At 38.2% G+C, this 19,349-nt stretch overlaps 1 long non-coding RNA gene across 1 annotated transcript; it reads right to left on the minus strand.

Annotated features, from left to right (window-relative positions):
• Positions 1–2,161: 2,161 nt before the first annotated feature.
• Positions 2,162–19,115, minus strand: LOC124717335. Its single transcript, XR_007005738.1, has 3 exons — positions 18,904–19,115; positions 8,422–8,539; positions 2,162–2,477 (listed from the first exon to the last, which is right to left on the minus strand). It is a non-coding gene; the product is annotated as an uncharacterized LOC124717335 (long non-coding RNA).
• Positions 19,116–19,349: the final 234 nt, after the last annotated feature.

A 19,349-nucleotide genomic window follows, 5' to 3' on the forward strand; every position in this document is an offset into this window, starting at 1 on the left:
ACTTTCTTCATTGCTAATTTTCATGAACATGGCTAATTGTAGTGTGCTAGAATTTATTTTGTGGTGAATACTATAACTTTCTTACCACTACTCTTTCACTCAAGTGTCCAATTTTCTATTATACTAAAATACCATTGACAATAATGAATTTAAAGGAAACACTTTTAAGTCAATTTAAAGGAAAAAAAAAAACATATTATTCAGACAGACAGTTGCCTGATCATGGGACTCCAAAACATGAAGTAGAATCATTGTTTCATATTACTGGAATGTAATTTTTTAATCTTCAAATACTTTTACTATACACTTGATAAAGACTTTCAGATTTTAGATTCACGGTATAAGTAATGAAATACACAGTGCAGCTTTATATGGGAGTTTCTCATTTCCAGTCTATACTGAAAGCACAAGTTATGTATTTGTCACTTGTTGCAACTGAATTTTCACTATTTTTAGTTTCTTTCAACATGTTTTCATAGTGATAATTTACAGTTCTGTTAATAAATGTTTCCAGTACAGAGAAAACAAAAATATGTGGTTTAATTAACATTCTGAATCAGAACATGTTTCTTCTTTTCTTTCTTGTTGACCTGTTGACCAGAAGTTTTAAACTGATACAGTGGAAGATGACAACATCAAGGAACTTTCTTGTGTGTGTTAAAATTATTTTAAAGTTTTTTTGTCACTTCAAATTCCTCAGTTATTTTTTTATCTTTTTAGTCTATTAATAAAGTTTATTTAAATGTATTATCATATTTTATATTATATTACTATTTTTACTTTAACAATTTTTGTATATACATTTTCTTCCACCTTGTTTTCATTTTTTCTTTCTTTTTTGTGTAGGGTAATGACAGATAATTGTATGCTTTATTTACAGAAAATACAAAAACTTTTGCTCCCTGTGTATCAGTGAGTACAAAATATCAACAAGGCCAGCACCGTACGAAAGCATGCGGCATGTTGTTGAAGTGTTAAGGTGTGAGGTTCTTGACTGTAAACTTGTGCATCCATTTACAGTGTATTATAAGTGAACTGAGATGATGTAATGACTAAACAAATAAATACCACTTCATTTATCGATAAATGTGGTGAATTTTAATGCATTCTAGATGGCAAATGAAGATCTGAGAGTTAGTTACAGTTATTGTGTATTGTATACATGAGATCTGTATCCCACAGTCACAGCAGTGTTGATGGTAAAGATATGCCCATCACACAAATACGTCAGGTAGAGAATTAAAAGCTATTTCAATTAAATGCTTCTAAAATCTTGGATGAGTGATTGAAAATTATCATTTATAGTTATTTAATTGCAGCATTGCTACAGTAGAACACTAGTTCTGTAGTAGAATTAATAATGTCACTTTTAGAGGGTTCCACATTGTTCAGAAAATATTAATTACATAGAAATTTATTGTACTCAAGCCACTATGAAAAAAGGAATATTTCTTCAATTTCTTCCTTTTCTTACCAGCCATGAAACCAGATGTGTGTCTTGAGATTCGTAAGCAATTATTTCATATTCTAACATATTATTCTGAATTGTCTATTTCTTCATTCTGTTGTTCTTACCCTTTCTCAGTTTACAAGTTCTTCCAGTGTTGTTTCCACTGTTTTGCTATAATTGGTGTCAATAAGACTACCAACACAGTTGACAGTGCAATGTGATGTGAGAATTATGATCACAGTTTGCTTCTTCTTAACAGACTGATCTTAGTGCCTTATTTATAACAAAACTTTAATCATTTTGCCAACAGAGATGTATTTAAAAACAGTGTAGTAGATGTTGATAAAGATAGGGAGGATACCTCTTTTAAAATGGTAGAAGAAATCATCCTAACTTCATGCCATGAATTTATCATTCTTTTCTGTTATTGCTACTTGTGAAAGCATTCTTTGTGGACTAAATATTGATGTTCAATTATTTATGTGGGAAATAATACTGTGAGAGGCTACTGCTGATATTGATAGTGTTCTCAATGTATAAATGCAAATGTTTGAAAGCTTTGTAGATTTAGCAACAGAACATTCGGCAGTGACTTGTTTAAGAGATTATGAATCTTTTCATTCAGTAACTAGCATTTTTATGCTTACCAAAACAAATATTTATTTGAGGAATTGTCATTTTCATAGATGATTACATATAAACACACACTACAATGAGAATACACCACTCATAGGAGGTAATGTAAAATGTGTTCATTGAAATGTAACATTTTCGTAAACAACTCTTCAGTACATGAACTGGGATACAATATTCTTGTTAATCCAAAATAATCAAGAGGATGGTTCACTTACTCTACAGCTTCAACAAATACACTATCTTGTCAAAAGTATCCAGACACCTATTAGTGGACACTATTGTGGGACGTATCCACCATTCACATTTATGTCAGCTTGAACTCGGCTGGGGACGTTTTCAGTGCAATGTCTGAATGTCTGTGGAACAATGGCAGCCCATTCTTCCCCAAGAGCTGAAACCAGAAAAGGTAGAGGCATTGGACTCTTTGGTATGGAGTGAAGTCGACATTCTATATCACCCCAAAGGTGATCCATTGAATTTAGGCTCAGGCAGTGAGCAGGGCAGTATATTTTGGGAATTTTATTGTACACAAACTATTGCCTCACAGATGCTCCCTAATGACAGGGAGCATTGTCATGCTCATACAAACAATTATCATCTCTGAACTGTTCTTTTAGTGTACACAAAGCCGTAAAATGTGTTAGTATCCTTCTGCACTTAGCACTTCCTTAAGAGCAATAATGGCTAACCACAAAAAAATGCCCATGCTGTAACACCATCCCCCTTTCTAATTCATCATTGGAATTCGACATGATAGCAGGCAACATTCTTCATGCATTTGTCAGTCCCAAACCCTTCTCTTAGATAGCCTCAGAGCTTATAAAATCACATGTTTCCAGTCATCCACTATGTTGCTCTATATATCACCTCAAGCATTGCTTAACATTGACTATTCAAATGTGTGGCTAATGTGGAGCTCCTCAGTCCTCCTATCCCATTATTTTCGTTTCACTACACACAATCATTGTGCTAGTTTGACTACTGGCAGCACTTTGTAATTTACACAATGGTTTCGTACAGTTTTATACAGCCACCCTCCACAATGCTCAGCAGTCACTGTCCATCAGTATATGGGGCCTGCTTATGTTGGTTTAGTTGTGGCTGTTTCTTTGCATTTCCATTTCATAATCACATCAGCAAACTTGACATGGACAACTTTAGAAGGGTTTAAAAGTCCCTGATGGGTTCCAGGTAACATCTACATCTACATCTACATGATTACTCTGCTATTCACCATAAAGTGCCTGGCAGAGAGTTCAGTGAACCACATTCAAGCTGTCTCTCTACCGTTCCACTCTCAAACGGTGCACGGGAAAAAGGAGCACTTAAATTCTTCTGTGCGAGTCCTGATTTCTCTTATTTTATCATTATGATCATTTCTCCCTATTTAGGCGGGTGTCAACAGAATGTTTTTGCAATTGGAGCGGAAAACTGGTGATTGAAATTTCATGAGAAGATCCCGTCACAGTGAAAAATGCCTTTGTATTAATGATTGCCACTCCAATTCACGTATCATGTCTGTGGCACATCTCCTCTACTTCACGATAATACATAACGAGCTGCCCTTATTTGTACTTTTTTGATGTCATCCGTCAGTCCCATCTGATGCGGATCCTACACCACACAGCAATACTCCAGAATAGGGCAGACAAGCATGGTTAAGCAGTCTCTTTAGTAGACCTTTGCACCTTCTAAGTGTTCTGCCAATGAATCACAGTCTTTGGTCGGCTCTACCCACAATATTATCTATGTGATCATTCCAGTTTAGGGTATTTGTAATTGTAATCCCTAAGTATTTAGTTGAATTTACAGCCTTCAGAGTTGTGTTATCGGATAACCAAAAATTTTCAGATTGCTTTTAGTACTCATGTGAATAACTTCACACTTTTCTTTATTCAGGGTCAATTGCCACTTTTCGCACCATATGGATATCTTACCTAAATCATTTAAATCATTTTGCAATTTGTTTCGGCCATCTGATGACTTTACAAGATGGTAAACGACATCAGCATCAGCAACCAATCTGAGACAGCTACTGAGATTGTCTCCTATGTCGTTAATATAGATCGGGACCAACAGGGGGCCTATAACACTCCCTTGGGGAACGCCAGATATTAATTCTGTTTTACTCAAGGACTTTCCAATCTATTACTACAAACTGTGACTTTTCTGATAGGAAATCATGAATCCAATCACACAACTGAGGTGATATTCCATAGGCACACGGTTTGGTTAGAAGAAGCATTCTGGAAATCTAAAAATATAGAATCAATTTCACATTCCCTGTTGATAGCACTCATTACTTCATGAGTATAATGAGCTAGTTGTGTTTCACAAGAATGATATTTTCTGAATCTGTGCTGACTATGTGTCAATAAATTGTTTTCTTCAAGGTATTTCATCCAACTAGTAGTTTACGTTCAAAGTCACTGAGCACTCCTGCAGTTACTGCCTCTCTGCTGAGAACACAGTACTCCCCATCTCCTCTTATACTGGTGGGCACTGCTCTTGTAACATCTAGTGATCAATTCCACATTATACAGGAGTGTCCAGATACTTTTGATCACATACTGTAAACGTCATTTTATTGCTAAGGAGGGAGAAAAAATTTATCCTCAGTTAAAGAAATTTATCTGGTATCATGTATTACTTCAAGGAAGCATAAACCTAAATCAATGGAACTCTGTATCCCCTCCCATCTAACACTTTTTTAACAGAGCTGTCAAACTACTTCAGGACCTATATAACTCACAGATTATCATGAGTTATTGGAAACAGTGGAAATGGCTATCACATAATACAACATGCAACATTAACCCTACAAAGTATCCTGTCAGAATTAATGCCCATAGCGAAAATGTTTGCATCAAGTTCACCCAACATACTGCTTTATAGTCTTGCAGAGATGTTAACATCATGGACCTTGGAAGGATGATTTAGGAAGAATAACAGATAATTTTTGAGGTGATTCTACATGTGCAAATAAACCAAAGAAGTCCTATGAGCACATGTACATTTTTGTTGATAATTATGAAACTGGAACAGGTTGAAGACTACACACATCCGTGAAAGTGAAGAGAAGTGTGAATTGTGGTGTTCAAAGACATCTCAATGCAATTGTCAAGACATTGATGGATGTGATGAGTCACACATTGAATATGATCTCAGCTGGCTTTAATGCAGGCAGTAGCATCGGTGATGCAAGGGAAAAGTTCTTCATGTATATCCAACTTTGTAGCGTCCCCCCCCCCCCCCCCCCCCCCTCTTTTCTTTAACCAGTCCCATAAGCAGAAATCTAATGGCGTTGGGTTTGGTGATCTGGCAGGCCAGTTAATGGGTCCGAAAAGGCTAATCCATTGTTGATGGAATGTGTTATTGAGATACTGGGGTATGTGTCTGGCACAGTGAATCAGTGATCCATGATGTTGCACATTCATTTGCCATTGTTATTCAAATGTAATGTCTTACAAAAGAGCACATAGATCTCCTATCAGAAAATGTGCGTATGCTGTGGCTGTCATGCTATATGGTGGAAACACAGGTCCTATCACCAGGTCATCAGTCATGCCACACCAGGTTTTCACTGAGAACCTAATTTGGAGTCTTGTTTTACTAGTAACATGTGGGTTCTCTATTGCCCATGTATAAGAACAGCAGGTGTATTGCATGATGTCCCTGTGTACAGCCAACCATTCACAAAATTGCTGTCTGCTTACTGAGTCACCTGGGTGCAGATGTTGCAAGGGTTGGACATGAAATGGGTGTAAACCCTCAGAATGTAGTGTATGCCACACTATGTGATGTATTCCACACTAATGTTTATGGAATATTGAGCTGATGGTTAATACTCCGTGGGATGGTGGTAAGTCTCCATTGTACCACTGTAACAATGTCTTCCCTTTCTTCAACTGACATGATGGCCTCACGTTCTGATGTTATATGTACACTAGATAGTGTTCCAGATTCCCATGATGCTTGAAAAACCCTAGGTAATACCCAGGCACAGGAAGTTCGTTGATCAGGGAAATGTCTCTGGCAATCTGTCACAGGCTCGAAGGAGCTGCCATTACAGTGCATTTACACAATAACATGTTTGCATATACATGAACATATACAGCATGTTGGTCTCAATGGATACAGTGGACTTGTTCAAGTAAACAACATTCACACATGACACATACATGGCCTCATAAATGCTCACTGATCCAACCCACAATTGCACACTGGGTACACCAGTGACTGTTACCTTGGTGCGATGTCACAATGCTGCCATCTGTTGGAGAACCCCCACACCTCTTGTAGGATGGATCAGTCATCTGTCTCATCATTGTTCTGTCCACCACAGTGCCTACACAAGTAATATTCACATCCTCCTTCATATTTATTCATCGAAGTATGTAGTCTTCAACCTGCTCCAGTTCTGTGATGACATAAAATTGGACACATGTTCATAGGACTTTTTCAGCTGATTTTCACATGTAGAATCACTTCACAAATTATGTGACATTTCTCCTGAGTCACCCTGTATGTATCATTTTACTGAGTGTCAGAAATTAAAGAAATGTGGAACAGTATTTGAAACCAGAAAAGACATACAGAAATGTTGTACTAACAGCAAAAGCATTGGCATCTTGAGTACAGTGATACCAAGAATAATACAGAATCTCAATCATTTGACTCTCATAAATCAATATATGAAAAAAAAAAAAAAAAAAAAGGATTTGGAAGTGGGTGGTAAGTGTTAGGTATGGAAGCTCTAAAATGGAGAGACACTAATTCTTTGAATACCTACATATGTAACTTCCATGCTTCTCACAATTCCGTATATTCACAAGCAATTGAATTAGAGACACTGTCCACACATCAGAAGAATTCAGAATAGCTCTTAGCCATATCAGCAAGCTAGAACTGTTAAGATAGCTCATTTACCACAAAAAATGAAATGAAATGATCATGTTGCATTTACTGGCCGTGATATCTCCTTCAGGGTTTGACCACCGTATTGCAAGTCTTTTTCTTGACACCCCTTTGACGTCCACCCCTGGTAGCTGGATGGTCAGTGCGACAGAATGTCATACCTAACAACCCGAGTTCGATTCCCAGCTGGGTCGGAGATTTTCTCCACTCAGGGACTGGGTGTTGTATTGTCCTTGTCATCATCATTTCATCCCCATCAACATGCAAGTAGCTGAAGTGGCGCCAACTCGAAAGACTTGCAGCAGGCAAATGGTCTACCCAATGGGAGGCCCTAGTCACACGGCATTTGCGTTACCACTTCGGTGACTTGTGTGTCAACGATGATGAAAATGATGGTGAAGGACACACAGCACCCAGTCCCACTGCCAGAATTCGAACCTGGGCCCCCTTACATGGTAGGCAGTAATGCTACTGCTGCGCTACGGAGGCGGACATGTATCACACTAACAATGATGCAGCAACTAATAGTCATGCAACTCATGTTAAACATAGACACTGGGCATTTTCCTCTTACTGTGTCCCTTTACCTCCATGGCAGTGTACATCTTGTTGTGTGACCACACAGGGGGTGTTCAATAAGTAATGCAACACTTTTTTTTTCTCGGCCAGTTTTGGTTGAAAAATGTAGACATCGTGGAATATTCTCACATCAGTCTCTGTAGTTTCATGAAGTTCTGATTGGTGGCAGTGCTATTTGTAGCTGTCAAAATGTCCCTAGTAACAGAGGTGTGTTCCGGGCAGAGAGCTGTCATTGAGTTCCTTCTGGTGGAAAAGCAAATCATCACAGGTATTCATAGGTGCTTGCACAATATCTACAGAGAACTGGCAATTAACAAAAGCTCAGTGAGTCACCAGGCGAGGCATCTGTCATCAGTGTAACAAGTTCATTCTGACCTGTCTAATGCCCTGGCCAGCTGCACACAGCTATGACTCCTGCAATGTTGAAACATGTGGATACCCTCATTTGAGGTGTCAGTGGGTCACAATGAAACAACCCGCTGCACATTGGACATTTTTTCCTCATCCGCCCAATAGCCTGGATCCTTCACTTTCCAACTTCCTCTGTGTGGCTCAGTATGGGATTCACTCCATGGGAAGCAGTGCATGGATGATGGGAAGGTTATTGATGCAGCAAAACATTGACTCTGACATTGACCAGAATAGTAATACCACGCAGGCATACAGGTCCTCCCAGTAACTTGATATGAGGCCATTGCATTCAATGGTGATTACGTTGAAAATTAGGGTTTTTGTAGACAAAAAAGTGGGGAATAATATGGTGTGTTGGAATCCTGAATAAAAGTAACCTGTATTCAGAAAAAAGTGTTATTTTACTTATTGAATACCCTTTGTATTACCTTGTAGTGAGTGTAGTCCTTATTCCAAGATGACAGCAATGACTCTTCATGGTGTGGATTCCATAAGGTGCTGAAGTTGATGAGAACCCATGTTTTGATACGTGACCACCTGCCCCACCTATAACACAAACAAGAAAGTCAGACTTGAGCCCAAGGCCCACACATTTTAATAAATGTTGAGGAAGCCATAGTGCAAAGTTGGGGAAGCTTGATGCACTGCCTCTTCTGGTTTCTGAGATACTTGTACCCAGTGTTTGACAATGTACATTGTCTCCTGTCATTCCACTTATGCTCTGGGCAGCCAGTGGTCGTCTCACTGCATCCATGGTAGTCTTTCCTCCTTGTGGTTTCCAGTAACCTGAGGCCTGTTGTTATTATCCACCTCTGGACTGTCCATTGATTTGCTCCATTCTGGCCAACGCTGTTCCAGCTCGAGAACCCACCAGTGGGCAGTGGTATACAGAGGTGAGCAAACAGCTGATGTGTAGTCATTGGGCAGCTATGTCAGAACCTATGGAATTGTACCGCCTTGACTGAGTATCCACTTGTAGATGTGGCTGAGTGCCTGATGCACATGCAGAATACATGCAATTGAGCTGCATGATGAGTACCTTATTCCACCTGTGCCGGCCCCTGGGTGAACAGACAGGTAGTTGCAGGCACCCATGCCCCATGGAGCAGTATTGAAACACCCTGCCCTGACCCAGCTACATGCTGTTAAGATTCATGATAGTAAGCTCTAAGCTCTGGCACTTGCACAGTGCTTCCTCTGAAAGCTGAACTCTAGTGATAGAACTATTTATTGAGTTATAGACTCACAGTACAATGTTGACATGGTAGTATATGAAAAATGCACAGTGCTTCCATAGCCTCAAAAATGGAGTGCTCCATGTATCACACTGAAATCTGATAATTAGTCATAAAAGGCCTCCATCTGTAGATTCTCAAGTCCACAACTTTCACGGATACATTTACACTGATCGTATTTTGTTTTGTCCAGGTTTGCAGGTCTAGCCATTCATAAGACATTTGGGATAATGTTGAGGCTTAAAACACAAACCAACATTTTGTGTGATCTATGTTATTACCATTGAGCATAAAATAAAACATATTACTGTACTGCAGCATGGTCGTCAACAGTGTCACTGCTGCACTGCCTCAAAAATGCACAGTGACACCTGAACCAGTTGCTCCCAGCTGCCAGAACACATTATAAAACTGTATCAGAACTGCCCATTTTCACCTGGTGTGTGTTGTTTTGTTATAATGGCCCATGATGTCATTGTAACGATGTCAGCTAATCTCTCCATCTGCGTCATAAAGTGTCTTATGAATCCAATTATTGCATGTTCAATTCTGAATGACACTGAAGACCAATTTCCAGTATGATTTTGTTGATTAGGACATAATTTTGAGACCCCCACAGATAGTGTTTTTGTTTTCATGCAAATCTTGTTTGCAGCACATTAATTGAATCAGTTTGGCATGAGGCTAAAGGTTTAAAACATAATAAAACAAAAATTACTACAATAGTATCATAATCAAAAAGCAGAATGTCGTTGATAAGCACCTGATTAATGGATTACAAACCTGAATCCATATTTTGTCAAGGCAAGTTATTTCCTAAGATATAGATGCATTTGTATTGATGTTTGAATAAATTAAAACATAGTGTTCTAGTTAAGACAAATTGCTCATGTGAAGGTATTTTGAGCTCACACTTAAATTGCTTCAGAATGCTCTTTTTTAAAAAATTGTTGAAAAATAAGTGGTTTCATATAGGGTTTTGTTGATTACTTTGTAACTAAATGCAAACAACAAACTCTATTACTTGATTTTGATTTCCAACTCATGTTTGTAATGCTGGGAATAGTTTCTAAATAGGAAAATCATTTGCAAAAATTGGAACTATTGATAAATAAATATAGGTAGAAAGGCTGATAAGAAAAAACATGTATAAGTTCAAGCAGTTTTACATTGTAGATGGAAGCGTGTGTTATCTTACATCAGAACTAACTTTTACTACATGAAATTTAGATTAAAATGAACAAAGAATCATCTATGAGAAACAAATGATTATATGTAGCCAAGTGTTTGGAATCAAGTAATGTCAGAGAATCCATTAGAATTGTATCGCAACAAAAGCTCACCAAAATAAAACTTTTAGAAATTGTGTGCACAGCTGACTGTGCAACTGACTGTCACATAAATAGTCAGTACTAGATCTGGTGTTATCCTATTTACTTGTTTCTGCTTGTTTGTTTAGGATGCTCAACATGTTCACAGTCCCCTTTCTGTTCCTAGTCACTTGGCATTCCGAAAGATTCAGCACAGTAGCTATCAAATACTGATTACTGTGTCCTGTCTAGATTTTTGATTCCTTTTATATATATGGGGCCTCACAACTGATTTGCTACAGTTCTGCTGGAAATTTGTTTAGTGTAGTAAAGGTGATTATGATTATAACATTCCATTGTTTTTATGGCTCTGGCTCATAAAGAAAATAATGTTTTATAATGTTAATTGGAGTTATTTCTTATAAATGGATGCACAAGCAGTCAAGAGCCACTCTCCTTTACACTGTATGAAATGTTAATCCTGCTTTGGGGCAAACTGAAAGTCATGAAATGTAAATATTTTTACTTGCAAGTAACAAACAAACAAACTCACACATCATCAACTGCTTTTCATCAATGTGGTCTGCTGAACATTATTTCACCATTCACCTCATGGCAGTAAATATACAGCAAAAGGTGTGTTGAAGGTGAAAATCAAATTTCAGAGAACAGTAACTTCTATTTACTTTATGTACACAAGATCGAAAAAGTCAGGGAGTTACCAATCTTTTTTGCTACATGTGTTGTATTATTATTGTATCCTCTTGTTCTCAACTGGCTGTACAATGAGTCACAAAAAAATGCAGCTGTGTTTCCTAAACATGATGAAATGCAATGTGGCCTCTGGGGAATATAAGGCATTTATGATAATCTGTGGTTTCTCAACTTTTCTGTATTCGCCTCAGTGAAAAAATACTTGCTTAGTCGTTCATCCATTATCCATCTTCTTCTTTGCATTCCTATTTTTTCTGAAACAAAGTTGGCGATTTCTAATAATTTTCTGTGTGTCTATTAGCATGACCACATTCTCATGAATTCTGCCAAGTACACCCTTTTTGACAATTCTTAGGCTTTTAGATCAGAGAGAAATTTTCAAATTAAGCAGTGGTATGTTCAGGATCTATACCAAATCTGCTTTCAAAAAATTGAAGTTATTATTGAGGGATGATTGTGGAGTATTTTGATATGTGGAAGTTATGGTCATTGGTACTTTATGGACAAGTAATTTAAGAGTAACATGCTAAAGCATGGTTTATCATTTAGTCTGTGAATGGGGTTTCTTATGATATTACTAGATAACTTCTGTGTATGTGTTCAAAATTATATTAAAAAGCTATGCAATAGCTAATAATGGACAGTCACAAATTCTGAAGTTTCCTTTAGCAGTTTTCAACATGATTGTTATTAATGCTTTGAATTACCCAATGTAGGGAGGGTGGTAAACTAGATTTTAATGTCCAATTAAAACAGAGTTTATTAGAGACTCAGTAGAAAGCACAGATAAGACAAGCATGAGGAAGAAAACGACAGGTATCTTTCAAGCAGTTACCAAAGGAAGACATAATCTGAGTAAGTGGGCTAGTCATTATTGATTGCTTTTATCATATATAATTTTGTTTTCCTGCCCTTCACAAGTGAAATAAATCTACAAACTGTACAAAACATTTTATGCTCTAGACTGCACAGTTTGGTGAAAGTTTGCAATAATATATCTCGCAGTTCACTCGAAGCGGTTTTCAGGAACTTAGCAAGTCATCATCAAATACTTTTTTTAAAAATAAAGACAAAGGGAGATAGTGAAATAGTAGTAAGCTAAATGTCTTAACAAACTAACATGCGTACACAACTATAAGCACTGGAATCCATTACGTAGTAACTCATCCACCGAACAGATTAACATTTACTTTGTGAGATTGGATTCTTGAGATGATGAATTACTATGTAACAGATTGAAGTGCATTTAGTAGTGTATAGAAATCAGTTTCATTTATAATTTAGTTTGCAAGTATTTTAAAACAACATGCCTCTTTCATTTTAAACAGATTATCTGATGATGGCTTACTGAGAAGTCAAAACTGGTTGTGATATTATTTATGGCACCCAAGACAGAGGACTACAATAGAGTTTCACCACACACTTGTCATCGTTTAAGGTGCCTGGCCTGCACAAGAAGTAATGCATTATAATGCTTTCTAATTGTCCAGTGGAAATTATAAAGCTCTGTACATAAGTTTCATTGCACTTAAGAATGAGAGATGCAAGATCGCATGCTCCTTATATCAATACACAATTACTGTCTCATTCTGATTTGTTGGTAGAGACCAGTTTCCCTTATATTTTGATTTTACATTTCAAACAATGGAAAGTCCAGGATAGAATGACAATAATATGAAAGGACAGATTGCTATTCACCACAGAGAGCAAACATTGAGTTGTAGACAGCCACAATTAAAATGACTACTAAACATTTAAGCTTTTGGACTTGTGTGAATGTGTGTGTGTTTTCTGTGTCAGAACAAGGATGTTTTTGACCAAAATCTGAAATGTTTAGCAGTATTTATCATTGTGCTTGTCTGTGACTCAACATCTCCACTATATGGCGAATAAGCGCTCTACCTTTTTCATGTTGTTGGTATTACATACGGAAGTTGCATGTATGTGTGGGAAAACTCAGCTCTCTGATCTCAGCATATCCCCCCCCCCCCTCCCCCCAACAAAGCACACACCACAGCTTGGAGCACAGCTGTCTTAAATGTTATTAGGTCACCATTTTTGCTAGGAGATGTCTTTCTTGAAGTATGCTGCAACCCAACTGTAGGTGTTGTAAGGGGAAATGGGTCTGGGCAACCTTACTATTTACTTTAATTTTAGTTTTCCTCATTTGCGTTTGACCCAAATCATTCAGAAACTTAAGGAGGTTCAATGAAACAACTTATAAATTTTTTTCGTCTTTGCTGAGGAAGATTTGGGATATCATCAGCTGCTTTCTATGAATCTGGTGTACGTCCTTGAGGAAATGTACTGGCTTATTTTCATCATACTTTGTCTGCACTACATGTGTCTCTTACACCTCATCGTAACTCATACCTGTCTAACCTCCTCCTCCTCCCCTCCTCCCCCCCTCCCCCCCCCCCCAATCCTACCCCACTACTACTTTGTTTTGAACTCCTCTGAAAGGATCTTTAATCCACAGATCTAAGAATCTAAGAACGAAGTATTTCCTGTTTGACACAACTGCAACTTGATTTTAAAATCTTCCTCATTAATCTTAAATTAGGAGGTGATCAACATACCAGGTGATCAAAAAGTCAGTAAAAATTTGAAAACTTAATAAACTATGGAATAATGTACAAGAGGTAAAAAGTGACACACATGCTTGGAATGACATGGGGTTTTATTAGAACAAAAAAAAAAAAAAAAAGCTCACAAAATGTCCAACAGATGGCACTGGACAGCAAAGCTGCTACTGTGAAGGGTGAGAGGTATGCCGATGTGTTACAGAATCGCATCATCCCCAGCCTGGCTGATAAACACCTGCTGGAATGTACGATGTTTATGCAGGATGGCACTCCACCTCATATTGCTAGACGTGTGAAAGATCTCTTGTGCGCGTCGTTTGGTGATGATCATGTGCTCAATCTTCACTTTCGTCATGCTTGGCCTAACAGGTCCCCAGACCTCAGTCCATGTGATTATTGGCTTTGGCATTACCTGAAGTTGCAAGTGTATCGTGATTGACTGACATCTCTAGGGATGCTGAAAGTCAACATCCAATGCCAATGTCTCACCATAACTCCGGACATGCTTTACAGTGGTGTTCACAAAATTATTCCTCAACTACAGCTATTGTTGAGGAATGATGGTGGAGCATTTCCTGTAAAGAACATCATCTGTGCTTTGTCTTACTTTGTTATGCTAATTATTGCTATTCTGATCAGATGAAGTGCCATCTGTCGGACATTTTTTGAACTTTGGAATTTTTTTGGTTCTAGTAAAACCCCATGTCATTCCAAGCATGTGTGTCAATTTGTACCTCTCTATCTACATTATTCTGTGGTTTATTCAGTTTTCAAATTTATACTGACTTTTTGATCACCCGGTATTACAGGCACACAGCACTACAGTTTAGTCAAAAAATGTTAATGTAAACTGATATGCAAAACTTGGGATTGGATCAAGGATCCACAATAGTATCTTTTTCAGTAAAAATATGGTCTTTTACATTACAGCTTATTGGTTTGTGCTTGTGAGGTAGAATTAATCATCATAAAATAAAAATAACTGAAGAAGCCAATGATATGTATAAACATGTTGTTAAAACAAAATATTGGACAGACAATAGTATGGTGGGCAGGAGTGGGGGGGACTCAGTTTTATGTTGCATTTTAGTGGCAAAATAAGCTGCTCAAAGGAATTATGGTAGCATGTTTATCAACACCCCTCACATTAAATCTATTTTCATATAGGCAGTGCTTGTGGTCTGATTGCATAGCCTGAGATTTTGACAACTACAGTCATTTGCCATCTGTCAGCTGTATTACACATTACAGTATTAGGTGAACTCTCAGAAGGGAGTGAGTACCAGTGTCCCAGTGTTCTCTAGTCAGGTATAAAGATGGCAGTTGTCATCTGTCGATGTCGCATTCAACCGTGCACATGCAATGCAACATCTTAATGCAGTGCAAGTTGCAAGTGCAGTCTGTTTGATCCAAGGGAGATGGACTTTTTGTCATGTTGCTGCAGATTCCACAGTCTCTTCATCCATCATCCATAGGTTGCGTTACACCATGGGTAGACAGATCAATACACAAGGCAAGCTGGACAAGGTCACCAATGCATTAAAACGCGATGTAGAGACCAACATCTGGCCATATTGGCATAGTGGTGTCCTGCGGTTACCACCAGAGCACTACAAAATAATCTTAGAGTGCTACTTGGGCCACTGTATCTGATCAGATTGTAAGGAACTAGTTATGAGAAAGAATCACATGACCTAGACATCCTCTCTGAGTATCCTGTTTGACATAATTATGTCTCCCTGTTTGCCATAGGTTCTGCTGTCCCCATGTCAACTGGCAACTTCATCACTGGCAAAATATGTCATTCACAGATGAGTCTAGATTTCATCTGATGCAAGGTGATGACCATTTGCGTGTTTGGAGATGCAATGGAGAACAGTATCTGCCAAATATTGTCCAGAAAACTGACAGATTCAGTCAACATACTGTGACAGTGTGAGGAGTCATCAGTGTTGACATGTGTATGAACTATCATTGTCAGTGATTGCCTTACCACTAGACACTATATCAAACAGATCCTGTGGCACCATGAGGTAGCTGCTGCATATGGTGGTGGCTCTGAATTCCTTCTAATGCCGGGGCCTATGTGATGGGCATCACCAAGAATGACTTGCATTGTCTGGACACTCAAGTAATGGAATGGCCTGCAGTGAGTCCCAGCCTAAACACCATTAAGCAGGTGTGGAATATGCTTGACAGTCAATGCTCACCCTATTCCACCACAGTCTCTCCAAGAACTCTCAAGGGTTCTCATTGAAGAATGGGAATGGGTATCACTGTGTGACACCTGTAGATTTATAGGAGCTTGCCATGTAGGTGTCAGGCACTGATAAATGCTCACCAAGGGCATACAGATTATTGAACCTCTCAAAGACCAGTGAAAAACATACATGATGATAATATGAATGATTGTTTGCACTTTGTTTTCAACATCTTCGAGACATTTCAGCTCTTATTATGTAAATGAATGAGTATGTAATGATATGTTTTCTTGTGTACTTAATTTGTGAAAGATAAAGGCAGGTAGAGTATGGCAAATTCCTAAAGTCATCCACCCCAAATCCCTTTCAGCAGTGTTTTTTTTTTAGATTTCCTGACAAAGGGCTCTGGGTACATGTGCTGCTAGTCACTATGGTATCCACTACAAGTTCTGCGTTTCTTCAGACTCATACTGATTAGATTCATTTATCAGTTCGGAGGGGCAGGATGAGTTCTGTTTGCAAAGAATTTTTTATTCTGGCTGGAGCCATCTGCCCACCCTAGCCTCTTCCTGGTTATGTGTTTGTTTATAGAGGCTATAGTAAATGAAAGGTTACACATTGTCGTGAAATGTAGCATACCATGAAGACTGTAACAATTCCAGTTCCAAAGGAAGCAGGTGTGATGGTTTCAGAGCTACCAAATAATTTGTTTAATAAGTCATGGTGGCAAAATATTGACACACATTATTTACAGAAGCTGACCTCAGGGAACATCAGTTAGGATTCAGGAGAAACACAGGAATACACGAGGCAACACTGACCCTATGACACACCTAAGAAGATAAGTTGAAGAAAGGCCAAATCTACATTTATAGCATTTGTAGACTTAGGGAATACTTTTGACAATGTTGGCTCTTTGAAATTCTGATATTAACAGGGATGAAATACAGACTGCAATTATAGGAGTCAAAGGACATGAAAGGGAAATCATAGTTGAGAAGGAAGTGAGGCACGGTTGTAGGTTATCCCTCATATTATTCAGTCTGTACATAGAGCAAGCAGTAAAACAAACCAAAGAAAAATTTGGAGAGGTAATTAATGTTTATGGAGAAGAAATAAAAATTTTAGGGTATGCCGATGGCGTTGTAATCCTGTCAGAGATGGCTAAAGATTTTGAATAATAGTTGATCTGAATGGTTAGTGGCTTGTAAACCAATTGTAAGATGAACATCAGCAAAAGTATAAAAAGGGTAATGCACTGCAATCAAAAGAAGTCAGACGATGAGATTAGCATATGAGAGACTAAAAATAGGAGATGGGTTTTGCTATTTTGACAGTAAAATAACTGATAATGGCTGAAGTAGAGAGACAGACTGGCTGTAGCCTCAAAAGCATTTCTGAAAAAAAAAAAAAAAAAAAAAAAAAAAAAAAAAGAGGAATTGGGTTAGATAGAGCAGCAATCAGTCGTAATTCTACGACTGATTGCTGCTCTATCTAACCCAATATAACCACAGTCGTTGTGTGCACCCACCCCATGGAGGGCAACCTGACAGCTAAAAAAGGAATTGTTAACATGTAACATAAATTTAAGTGCCAGGAAGTCTTTACTGAAGGTATTTGTCAGGTGTGTAGCCTTTCAGACAAGTAGAGAATAGAAGCTTTTGAAATGTAGTGCTATAGAAGAATTGTGTAAATTGAGGTGGAGGGGGAGAAAGGAAATGAAAGGGAAAGAACTGATGAATCAGCTGCATCAGGACATTATGCAGAATCAGCAGTGATGAGTGAAACTGTTTACCAGACTGGGACTTGAACTCAGGATCTCCTGCTTACTAGGCAGTTATGTTAACCAATGCACCACCCAGGCTGGCCGCAGTGGCCGAGCTGTTCGAGGTGCTCCAGTCCAGAACTGCGCTGCTGCTACGGTCGCAGGTTCGAATCCTGCCTCGGGCAGGGATCTATGTGATGTCCTTAAATTACTTAGATTTAAGTAGTTATAAGTCTAGGCGACTGATGACCTCAGATGTTAAGTCCCATGGTACTTAGAGCCATTTGAACCACCCAGACTCATTACTAATTGCAAATGGGTGGACTATCTGGGCATGATGCTCACCCAACTCGCATTCTCACCTAGCACCGTCACCTACCCCCAATCCCCACCTATGTCCTACATGCTTTCTAAATTTGGATTCACACTGGAGGTTGAACATAAATGTACATCTGCAATGGTGGTTGTGGACTGATAACCCACTAAGGCATATCAGTTATATTAACCTCTGGTGCCTGTTTTTTCAGACATTGTGACATTCACTTGCTTTATTTCTTTGTTGATAGTCATCAGTGTCGACATACTGCGTTATTATACTGGCTGAAAAATGGGGGGTGGAAGTTCAACACTGAATACCATAAATGACGTAACTGACAGTTGCATAGTTATGTTTCACAGTTCTTTACTTTCACTGTTCACAATCCCTCACTGTTACACAGTTAATATGGCCAGTTCACTATAGTTTAACTTTTGATAAGCCTCATTAGTAATTTGCAGGCAAACATCAGCATACTGCTACAATAGTTTACCATTTAAATCTGCAAGCTGCAAAAACCTAACCAAGCAGTTCTTTCAGAATAGTATGGTACGTGTGATACTATTGAACAGACACTGTCATTGTTTTAAAACATGGCCTATTTGTGTTACACTTATTCAGTTAAGTTGATGCATTGTTGTTGATCTAACAAATACAAGTTTCTTGGCTATGGACTGACTGTCTTGGGACCAAAAATCAGGCCTTTATAGATCCTCACCATAATAGGCAGTGAAACTATACATTGTTCAATGTTTAAGCTACAAAAATTACAATTAAAACATACCTCATTCAATTAACTGAATCTATCAAAAAAGCCCGCTTTTGAACAGTTCCTTCTACCACAAAGGTCAGGTCGAATTATTGGTTTAAATAATGAAGTGACGGAATATGGAATAGTTGTAGGTAAACAACTAGAATTCACTCAGATACAGATTTATTCACACTTAGCTTCTACACAGATACAAGTCTGGAGGCTAACTGCCGTTAGCGTCCAACATCCTGCTCAAAGCCCTCTCCTCAAAGATAGCACACTTACGCACAGAACAAATATCGATATTTATGGCGCTCTACGCCACAAAACTAACAGATATGGGTACACAAACAATACTTTTGACAAACCTGGTAACTATTTTGAAATTAATAAAGGGCTGCCTTTGCTAGCATGTTTTCGAATAGAGTGAAATAAGTACTTTAAGAATTCTAGTAGTTATTCTTCCAAATGTTTATAAT

The sequence above is a fragment of the Schistocerca piceifrons genome, chromosome 9 (genome assembly GCF_021461385.2).
Source record: "Schistocerca piceifrons isolate TAMUIC-IGC-003096 chromosome 9, iqSchPice1.1, whole genome shotgun sequence".
Classification (NCBI taxonomy): Eukaryota; Metazoa; Arthropoda; class Insecta; order Orthoptera; family Acrididae; genus Schistocerca; species Schistocerca piceifrons.